This window comes from Silene latifolia, chromosome 1 (assembly GCF_048544455.1).
Source record: "Silene latifolia isolate original U9 population chromosome 1, ASM4854445v1, whole genome shotgun sequence".
Taxonomy (NCBI): Eukaryota; Viridiplantae; Streptophyta; class Magnoliopsida; order Caryophyllales; family Caryophyllaceae; genus Silene; species Silene latifolia.
In genome coordinates, this window is record NC_133526.1 from 189,197,056 (window position 1) to 189,207,358 (window position 10,303).

The following is a 10,303-nucleotide window of genomic DNA, read 5'->3' on the forward strand; positions in this document are numbered from 1 at the left end:
GTCTAATCGCCTTAATATTCCCGATAGTATAAGATCTGATAGCTGCCACGGTAGACCGACTCCTAGCATACTCCCTTCTCTCTTGCTGTTAGTTTCTCTTATTTATTTCCCTCGCTTTAGTCTTTAGTTTAGAATATCACTTTCAAAACCCCCACACTGTGACATCCGACAGACCAAATTAGACAGATATTTAGCAACTTAGCCTCCCTGTGGAGATCGACCCTACTTACCGCTGACTTCTGTTAGCAGTAATCTAGGTATTTTATTTTTGGTACGAAACGACAGTATCAAATTTTGGCGCCGTTGCCGGGGAGGCGACGCTTTTTATCTGTTTTATTTTGTTTGTCCTTTTGCCTCAAGGGAAGACTAAGTACCTTGAGGTTGTTCTTATCTTTTTCTTTAGTCTTTGTTTTGATAGGCCTACAGGTTTATTAGACAGCACGAGGGAGATTATCGAAGGTAAGGCTTGAGTACCTTCGATCCCTCTTGCCAAGATGACATCTGTCTCCCGACTAATTGCTCAGTTTGAAGCCCAAGCTGAGCCACCTGCTAGTTGGGAAAGGAAAAAATCTTGGGGATGTGGTACTGCTGAGCACAATGCAGCCGTAGTTGTGCCGCCACATCCATCCTATCAATGGCCACCGCAACGAGATCCTCCCGATATACAAGAAGAAGAGATTGCGGAGCTGAAATCCTTGATGGAGACACTTGCATTCCAAGCGCAAGAGTATGTCTCGCGAGTTGATAATCTCGAGTCTCGTAGTTGCTCGATTAGCGGTGAGATGGAGAAAGAAGAAATCGCGGAGTCGACATATTTAATGGGGACCCTTGTATCCCAAATGCAAGAGAGTGATAGATATATGGACACTCGAATCCATGCGCTGAAGTCACAAATAGCTCGGTTAGCGGTGAGATGCAAGAAGAAGAGGTTTATCTCGCTGAGAGCGGTTCTTCTCCTGAGGAAACCGTGTTGCCCAATGATGAGGATGACTTCTATGACTCAGACGACGAGTTCCTATCATATTTCACCGCCCCACGCGAAGATTTCAGCCCTATGCAGGAAGAATCACTCGATCGAGTGACTAAAACTAGTCGATCGAGTGAAATTTCAGAAGGAAGCCCTCGATCGAGTAGTATATTTACTCGATCGAGTGACATGCATGAGGGAAGTGCTCGATCGAGTGATTTTATTACTCGATCGAGTGAGATGCGGGAGGAAAGCGGTCGATCGAGTGATTACTCTGCTCGATCGACTGAGTTGGCCATTGGGAGCTTAAATTCGTCACTTGGGTTCATTTTGGATGACGAGTTTGACGATGATGAAGGTTACGGTGAACCTCCCTTATTCACAGCCGAGTCGGATACACTTGAAGTGCGATCTACGGGATGGATTCCATCGAGGAGATTGATGAAGAAACAGTGAGTCGGTAATTGCTCCTAGCACGGAAGAGGTAATAAACCCTTTTACCTATGATTCCGCCATTGAGAGCGACCAATCTGAGGTAGTAAACGATAATTTTATTATTGTTTGTTCTAATAGTATTTTGCCTCGTTTGACTTGCGCAATTCCTTTTAAAGTTATACCCCCTCTCAAGTGGACGATTAAATTAGCAAATTCTCACCGTACATGTCATCTCAAAATTGCTAATCTGAATCGGGACCCCTATATTTTGACAGTTGCTCCCGCGCTCCTTTATTATGTGGATAAATTTAGGAGCTCACATAGGAAATTTGTTAGACTTAAATGTTTGCATATTTTTATTTCCTATTTCTGTATTCCACTTTGGTGCTACTTATGCTGTTGTGTAGCACATGCGCAGCTATTTGACAGGTTGCTGCGCGCTTTGAGCTGTTTTGATTGTGACTATTAGAGAGGCTCGAAGAAAGGAAGGTCGAGCTGGGACCTGACTGAAGCTAGCGCTACCCGGGAGGCAACCCGGAGATTTTATTTTGTTTTTATTTCAATTTCAGTTGTAATAAATGGTTCTTATACCATAAAACTTTCTCAGTATGCTTGTCTTGTTGGTTTGCGGGCTGTTTTCATTACGTTTGCAGGAATTACATTGAGCATTACTCGATCGAGTGGTTTTTCTACTCGATCGAGCACTGTAGCTGATGGATTCACTCGATCGAGTGATTAACCCACTCGATCGACCACCTGCAAGATGAGAACCACTCGATCGACCACTATTCCAGTCGATCGAGCAGTTTTTGCATGCCCATTCACGTATTGACTTGGATTAGCTTCCTGAGACGGTTTTCCGGGCCCTTAGCAATCTCCCATTTCATGGTCGGTTTGGGGAGGCCCCCTTACGCGCGCATTTTGTGAGTTTTCCGCTTTTTACTCTCTCTTTCTCCTTTCAGTTTGCATTTCCTTTCCATGTTTTGGTACAATGGGGGCATTGTACGGTTTGGTTTGGGGAGGTTATGCATCCATATCCGCGTCTGCATATTGTTTTTATTGCATTTCAGTTATCACGTTTAATTTTCTGTTTGCATTGTTATTTATTTCAAAAAAAATTCAAAATCCCATAAAAAATTAAAAAAAAATTGTTAAAAATTCAAAAAAAATTCACGTTTATTTTAGCATATAGGTTGAGTCGGAACGGTAGATTTCCATGATGATATTGCTCTATAAATGTCTTTTTGCTTAAGCCTTGCATTGAACTGTTATCTTTTAGCATTGTCTTATCGCATAATCTACGAGTTAATGTTTAATTTAGCTGAACGAATAGACTTGACCTGAAATTTTGGCAACCTACTTATAATTTCTAAGATTTAGAGCCTTATAAACTGGTGTCAATTGTGACCAGTTTCATGTAGGATTGTGAGTAGTTACTCCTTGCATAACATGTATTATTAATTTGCAAATATATGAAATTCAATTGCTTTTTGCCGTCATACATTCGGGTTAGTGGTTGGTGTCACATGCAGGGAGGTGCTTACAAATTCCTTTTCTTTCGTTTTTACCCATAAACTCCACATTAGCCAAATTTGCCTGTTGACCCTTAGCTACATCCAAATTTAGCCTGCCTTGTCAAGCTAGTTTAGATTGTTTTGCGGTATATTGTCTATTGTATCAAATTTTGGCGCATATCCTGTTGACTTGGAGTTGGTAATTTATGAAGGAGAGGAGGATGATGAAAAAATGACGTGAAAAAAGAAAAAAAAAGTTGAAAAAAGAAATGAAAAAAAACAGAAAAAACGTGAAGAAAAGAAAAGAAGAAACCGAGAAAAAATTAAATAGAAAAAGGAAAGAAAATTATGAAAAAAAAGATGTTGTTTGATGAGACGGTTTCTGCTCCTATGTTCTATCTTATATCATACGAGGAGTTAGTTCAGTTTGGTTTGGTGAGTTTTATGCCAAATGAAGGGCATGTGCGTATTTCATAATTGAGTTGGAAATGGATGTTGATATATGGTTCTGTTTAGGTACTAGCTTGATCACCTATACCTCCACATTCCCATAATTGTTTTGCCTTTTCTTACCCATTGCCTCACTTTACCATATTTTTGTAAGCCCTCGGCTGTGACAGGACCTTGTTGGTTGGAATGTATGTACGGTAGCTAGAATTGTCTATCATATTAGTTGCATGCATGTTTATGTGGGTCGTAGTTTAGGTGAGCGGCTATTTTTTCTTTCTCTCTTACATATATTTGTTCACCCTTTGCTTCATGAGAGAAGAATGACCCGTGAGAGTCCGATTTTAAAGGTCTTGCAAGGTCGACGGTTCAGCTTTATTATAAACATCCTATAACTCGTTTGCATTTGACTGTTTAGCTATAAGTGTTAGTTTGCTTGCATTAAATTGGCTTAAGTGGGCATTTGTAGCTAGCTCTGAATTATCTTTTTCCGTTCCTTTAGTTGCATTTTAGTTTACTCGGGGACGAGTAAAGGTTTGGTTTGGGGAGATTTGATACGTGCATTTTATATAGTCTTTTTAGCCTGTTTTATGCACGTATTTCTATGCCTTTATCGTGGTTTATTGCTACGAAATGCCCCGAATATGCTACTTTGGGTTATTATGTCTTATTTGCAGGAATGAACCCGAAAGTAGTAAAATCAAGCCTTTTACCATCCTTTTAGCATGCATTTGGAGGAAGAGTTGAGTTGGAGCTTGGAAAGTGCTATTTTGAGATGCGCTTTGGAGTAAGGAAGTTAGGCGAGCCAAGAGAGTGCTTCAATTTGCTAGTTCCTGCTTGTAAGAGCCATATCTCGAGTTCTACAATATATATTCAGGTGATTCCAATTGGAGATGAAATTTTGTCCTTTTAGCTTTCCAATGCCACCGGAATCACCTTGTTTGACCAAGTAACGAAGAAATGGCAGCCGTTTGAAGTTCAGTGCGCGAAGCAGGAATTACGCGCTGAGAAGTGCTCGATCGAGAACTATTTCTATTCGATCGAGAGCCCATTTGCTCGATCGAGAGACACTTCTTCTCGATCGAGTGATTTAGTTACTCGATCGAGTGGATATTGTTGACGGGCTGGGCTTTTTAGTTATATTCCGTCATTAGGTTTAACTTTACTCCTAATTTCTTATAAATAGGAGTAAAGGTTGTCATTTGTAATCATCGGGTGATCACGCTCTTCTCTTCTCTTCTCTTCTCTCGAGACTGTTACTTTTACATTGTTACTTTGTTCTTCCATTCCCGGACTATTTAATTCAGTAATTTCTCTCCCTTTTTCTCCTTAATTTCTTAATGTTATTTATTGTTTCTCCTTTATTTCTTGTTCTTCCTTTAATTATGCATAGCTAATTCCCCCTAGTATGTTAGGATTAGGGAAGCCGTGGTAGCATGCTTTAATTGTATTAAATAGATTAGCCTTGCGATAGGAATTGTATTAGGCAATTTAACTGTTATCCGGTCGAATGAATGCATGCAGGAGACCAATAAATTTAGTTAACCCCGACCTAGATCGAAAGATTGGAAGGGAAGGCTTGCTTAATTACAATAGGGTATTGCAGTGAGGGCGAAAGTTAAGCTGTTTACGCTCTAGGGCGGTTTAAGGACCGAAAGGTGACGACCATAGCTCTTCTTATCAACAGTCTAATCGCCTTAATATTCCCGATAGTATAAGATCTGATAGCTGCCACGGTAGACCGACTCCTAGCATACTCCCTTCTCTCTTGCTGTTAGTTTCTCTTATTTATTTCCCTCGCTTTAGTCTTTAGTTTAGAATATCACTTTCAAAACCCCCACACTGTGACATCCGACAGACCAAATTAGACAGATATTTAGCAACTTAGCCTCCCTGTGGAGATCGACCCTACTTACCGCTGACTTCTGTTAGCAGTAATCTAGGTATTTTATTTTTGGTACAAAACGACAGTATCAGGGGGGATGCATTTTAAAGAAAAGAAACTAACTTCCATACTGTCTAGAGTTGGTGTCTAACACCGGCGTGGCTTGGGGTATCACCCCCAAACTAGTGGTCAGGTAGAGGTCTCTAATCGCGAGTTGAAAGAGATCTTGTCTAAGGTAGTTTCTAAATCACGGAAAGACTGGAGTCTTAAGCTAGATGATACCTTGTGGGCTTACAGAACTGCCTTTAAGACACCTATTGGTGCATCACCTTATAGGCTAGTTTATGGGAAATCGTGTCATTTGCCTGTTGAATTGGAATGTAAGGCCTGGTGGGCAATTCGTGAGCTTAATTATGATCCTAAGTTGTGTGGTGAGAATCGTCTTTTGCAGCTAGATGAATTGGAAGAGTTTAGGCTTAATGCCTATGACAGCTCGCGGATTTACAAAGAAAAGACGAAGAGATGGCATGACAAGAGAATCTTACCTCGTGAGTTTCATGTTGGGCAAAAGGTTTCATTGTTCAATGCCCGGTTGAGATTATTTCTGGCAAGTGAAGTCCAGATGGAGTGGTCCTTATACGGTGACAGCTGTCACCAAATTTGGATCCGTGGAGCTTGAAGATTCCGAGGGTCACAGAATCAAGGTGAATGGCCATTATGTGAAACATTACCACGAGGCCAGCGAAGCAGACAATCGTGTCGAAGTATTGCGCTTCGACGAGCTCGACGCGCCAGTAAATTGATGACAGAAAGGTCGTGCGGGACCTCTTAAACCAGCGCTCTCCGGGAGGCAGCCCGGACTGTTTTATTGCACTTCTGTTGAACTATTTATTTTCCTTTAGCTTAAAGTTGAACTCTAGACATTGTTTTATGAACTTGCTACGTTGTTTTCTTGCTTTTTATGCGTGTTTTGTAGGTCAAAGTACTCGATCGAATGGTATTGTGCTCGATCGAGCACTTTTTGAGGCAGCTTTCACTCGATCGAGTGATATTCTCCTCGATCGACCAGAACCAAATTCACTCCTACTCGATCGAGTGGTTTTTCACTCGATCGAGCCCTTCCATGCAGCAGTTCACTCGATCGAGCTGTTCCAAGTGCTCGATCGAGTAGGTTATGACCTCCAGCCGCTGTTTTATGTCTATGGAGCCACTGCTTGACTTTTCTTGACCTCCCATGTTCATGGTCGGTTTGGGGAGGTCCCTCCTTATGACGTTTTGTAAGTTTTCCAACTCCGTTTATCCTTTTCCCCTTAGTTTGCATCTCTTTCCCTATTCTTGGTACAATGAGGGAATTGTACGGTTTGGTTTGGGGAGGTATGCATCCATATCTGTTCTGCATGTTTTCTTGCATTTTTACTTGCACGTTTATTTATTTCCGCATGCATTGTTGTTTTAATTAATTCAAAAATCATATAAAAATCACAAAAATTCAAAAATTTCAAAAATTTCATGTTTAATTTGAGTCGGAACGTTTGAACTGCGACGCTACTTTAAACCCTTACTTGAGCCCTGCATTTTCTTGACACTTAGTTGGCATGATTATGTGCATAATCTACGAGTTTTTGTTTCTCTCTTATCTGAACGAATAGACTTAATTCTTTATGTCGGCAAGCTACATTACATTATGAGGTTAGAGCTTTATAAACTGGTGACATTCATGACCGGTTTCATTTAGGATGTGAGTAGTACTCTCTTTAAGGCATGTAACATCAATTTGCATAAGCATGAGTCTAGTCTTCTGAATACCTGTATGCATTCGGTCTGTGGATGGTGACACATGTTAGGAGAGGCAGTCCCCTTTATTTCATTCTACCCATGAGCCTCACATAGCCAAATTGCCTTTTTCTCCTGTCAACTACTTTCTATAATACTTCCTACCCTAGCTGAGCTAGTAACGAGTAATTCTTGGAATGTTTTGCTGCAATATGGTTATTTCATCTGATTTTAGAAGATGGTGGAAGAATTGAAGGAAAAGAAAAAAAATTGTTGAATTATTGAAAAAGAAAAATGAAACGAAAAAAAAGAATGAAAAAAAAGGGGCGAAAAGAACAAGAAAAAGAAGGAAAAATCACATATGAAAAAGAATGAGAATTGTATAATGATTCACACTCCCATGTCTTATCTATATTTTATGGGGAGTTGACGATTTTCGGTGTTTCGTGAGCTTAGTGCATGATTTTGCACCGTTTCATCTTGCTGTTGAGTACGAAGTTGGGACGCAGTTTATATTTGGATCCGTTGTTGCTAGCCTGGCTATTAACTTCACATATCCGAATTCATTTTAGCCCCTTCTTACCCATTACCTCACTTACCCAAATGTAAGTCCTCGGCATGTGTCTTGGTCACTAGTTTGGTTGGAATGCGTATGTATGGTTGTAGAGACTTTATTCATGTTAACTGCATGCATGTTCTTATAGGTCTAGTTAAGTGAGTGTCCTACTTCTTTCTATCTTTCACATATATACTCACCTTGTACCTAATTTTGAGTGACGAGCGACTCGTGAGAGTCCGACATCTTTGAGTCTTGCAAGGTCGACGGTTCAGTAAGTTTGAAACATTGATTTAACTCGTTTGCACTTCTTATTTGCCACTTTGTCATTTTGTTGCATTAAATTGGTTTTAGTTGGTGATTTGTAGCTGATGCGTTGGTCCCGTTCCGTTGTTGTTTCTTAGTTGCATTCATATTTGCTTGGGGACAAGCAAAGGTTTGGTTTGGGGAGATTTGATGCGTGTCTTTTATATAAGGTTTTTACCTCATTTTTACACGCATTTCTGTACTTTTTATGTGGCATCTGGCTACAAATACCCCCGAATATTCTACTTTGGTCCGTTTATTGTAATCTGCAGGAATTGACCGAAGAGGAGCTAAATCGAGCCTTAATTGTCCTAATTGTATGCATTCATGGGAAATAAGGAGCCGGAGCTTGGAAATCTAACACTTGGAAGACACGTGAGCTGAGTTCGGGAAGCATTTCAAGTTTAACGTGCCTAAATAGCTCGATCGAGTGGTTTTCTACTCGATCGAATGCTCTACACACTCAAGATTGGTCGATCGAGCAGTTTGAGGGGTCGATCGAGGAGTTTTTGCAAGGAGTGCTCGATCGAGAGGTTGTTCTCACTCGATCGAGTGATTTTATGATGATTTTGTTCGATCGAGTAGATTGCTCCTACTCGATCGAGGGGTTTCGTGTGCTTTAGCTGATTTCCGCCTAATCATATTATGGGCTTTTGTAATTAGTCCATAGATTAGGTTTAGGATGGATTTCTAGTATAAGACAGAGAGAGTGAACTACGTTATGTTCTCTTCTCTTCGACTGCTACATTCGTTTCTACTCTAGTGCTTGTGACTGTTCTTTGGATTTACTCTTCCTTTACACTTTACTACTCGGATTTGGATCTCGCGATTGGTATTATCATTCTAATTTTATTCTTAATTCTATTTACTGTTTTAATTCTTCTTCTCCTTATTAATTGCTTGAATCAATCTTAATTAGTTGTCATAATGTTTAATTCCAATTATCTGTTAATCGTTATTGTTAATTCAATGGCAATGAGTAGCTAATTTCCCTTGGCTAAGGCTGTAGGGGATCCATAATATGAAGGGAGAGTAATCGATTTATTAGGTTAATGCCGGTACGGTCTTTGTTGGTTAAATGCTACAATTAATTGTATCTTTCTAATTGAGTCGACGCAATTAGACCTATAATTCTTAGTGATCCTTGACCTGGACCGAAAGGTTGGAAAAGGTAGACTAGTAGCGAACAATAGAGTATTGCAGTGAGGGCGAAAGTTAAGCTGTTTACACTTTAGGGTGAATTAAGGACCGAAAGGTGACGTTCACTACCCCTTAGACCGCATTTGCATTGACTTGAGACCTAGATTACTTGACCGGATGATTATGGTGAACCGTTTGTCTTAGCTATCTCTCTTTATCTGTTTATTTCCTTCCCTCTTTTCTCTTTCCCTTATTTCCTGTTAGTTTAGACAATCACATTTATAAACCCCAATTTGGTTACCTTGACGAACTTAGATTTAGCTGACATATTCCTACCTCTCTGTGGATTCGACCCGACTTCCCTAGCTATATTAGTTAGAGCCAGTTGGTATTTTTGACAGGTACGCGACAGACGTGTCAACTGCCTCGGTAATTAGCAGCATAGGCAGAGGCAGGGGAGTAAGCAGGGGAAGTAGGGGGTGGGTTTTGAGTCTCAGTGAGTTCATGATTGAGTAATTTTTCATGAAGGGAGTCAAAAGAGATGAGTTCATCACGGGCTTTGACGGCTTCAATGACGGGGCGATAGGTGTTGAAGTCGAGGCCGCGAAGTACTTTGGCAATAATGTCTTCAGGGTCCATGGGCTTACCAAGGAGGGATAGTTTGTCGGTGTAAACTTTGATGGATTGCATATATTATGTGACGGTCTTGTCACCTTTGGAGAGGTTATTGAGGTTGTCTTTGATTTGAAGGATGTGGCCACGGGACGGGTTGGCATAAGTCTTGGCTAGGACGGTCCAAGCTTCACGGGTAGAGGTAGCCAGAATAATGAGGGAGGAGATGTCAGGGGAAATTGTGCCGACAAGGGCTCCAAACAGTAGTTTGTCTTGTCTTTTCCAGGTGAGAAAGGCGGGATTGGCAGTGGTTTTCTTGGTGGTAGTGTTTTCAATGGTTTCGGGTGGGCAAGAGTATGTGCCATCGAGGTATTTGAGCAAATCGTACCCAAACAGAAGAGATTCAATTTGAATCTTCCAGGACATGTAGTTGAGAGGGGTAAGCTTATCGCAACTAGCAAAGTTGACGAGGATAAACGGTGTGTTTGGATTATTGGCATTAGGGATAACTTGATCATGAGGTGCCATGGAGGCCGAAAAAATTAGGGCAGAAGAGAGGTTTGTTTGCGATCGTGAGGCTCGATACCATGTAAGGTTTAGAAAAGCTTGAATATTATTGATGAATTATCAAGGTATTTATACAAATACAAACAATGCTATTTAGGAAA